Genomic DNA, 999 nt, shown 5'->3' with positions numbered 1-999 from the left:
TTTATTTTTTATTTTTTTTTTTTTAAAGATTTTATTTATTCATTTGACAGAGATAGAGACAGCCAGCGAGAGAGGGAACAGAAGCAGGGGGAGTGGGAGAGGAAGAAGCAGGCTCCCAGCGGAGGAGCCTGATGTGGGGCTCGATCCCGTAATGCCGGGATCACACCCTGAGCCGAAGGCAGACGCTTAACCGCTGTGCCACCCAGGCGCCCCTGGTGGTCCTTACTTAAAACAATGTTTTTGGTTTTGTTTTTTGGATATTCTACATGTTCAGAGAACCTTCTCTAGTAACGAACTATAGAAATGATCCCTGAAAGTACAGCCTCTGTTGTTTTTTAATCTAAACTTTTGTAAACCCTGATAGGAGTACCTAACCCATTAACCGTGAGCACACCATTTATGCTCCTGCATAACTTAAAGACAGTAAGCAGTCACTCAGGGGATGTGCACCTGTCTCCATTTCCTTTTAAAAAGGAAAAAGTTGGGGCACCTGGGTGGCTCAGTCAGTTAAGCATTCAACTGTCGATTTTGGCTCAGGTCATGATCTCAGGGTCCTGGGATCAAGCCCCTTGCTCAGCGGGGAATCTGCTTGAGGATTCTCTCTTCCTCTCCCTCAACCCCTCCCCCCACTCACACACTCTCTCTCTCTAAAATAAATAAATAGGGGTGCCTGGGTAGTTCAGTGGGTTAAGCATCTGCCTTCAGCTCAGGTCATGATCTCAGGGTCCTGGGATGGAGCCCCGGGCCAGGCTCCCTGCTCAGCAGGGAGTCTGCTTCTCCCTCTCCCTCTCCTTCTCCTCTTCCTCCCTGCTCATGCTCTCTAATAAATAAAATCTTTAAAAAAATAAATCTTTAAAAAATAAATAAGATAAAAAAATAAAAAGGAAAAAGTTATCTCTTTTAAAATTTATTGTTATTTTGAGAGATGTAAAAATGTTACCCGAATTCTAAGGAGCCAGAATTTTCAACGAGGAGTCAGAAAAACAGACCCAGCCAGTC

At 44.2% G+C, this 999-nt stretch overlaps 1 pseudogene; it reads right to left on the bottom strand.

Annotated features, from left to right (window-relative positions):
* Positions 1-230: 230 nt before the first annotated feature.
* On the bottom strand, positions 231-326 carry LOC113266249 (small nucleolar RNA U3; annotated as a pseudogene).
* Between the last annotated feature and the right edge of the window lie 673 nt (positions 327-999).

The sequence above is a fragment of the Ursus arctos genome, unplaced genomic scaffold, assembly GCF_023065955.2.
Source record: "Ursus arctos isolate Adak ecotype North America unplaced genomic scaffold, UrsArc2.0 scaffold_37, whole genome shotgun sequence".
Taxonomy (NCBI): domain Eukaryota; kingdom Metazoa; phylum Chordata; class Mammalia; order Carnivora; family Ursidae; genus Ursus; species Ursus arctos.
Note: the sequence above shows the minus strand (reverse complement) of the source record. Positions and strands in the feature narration are given on the sequence as shown.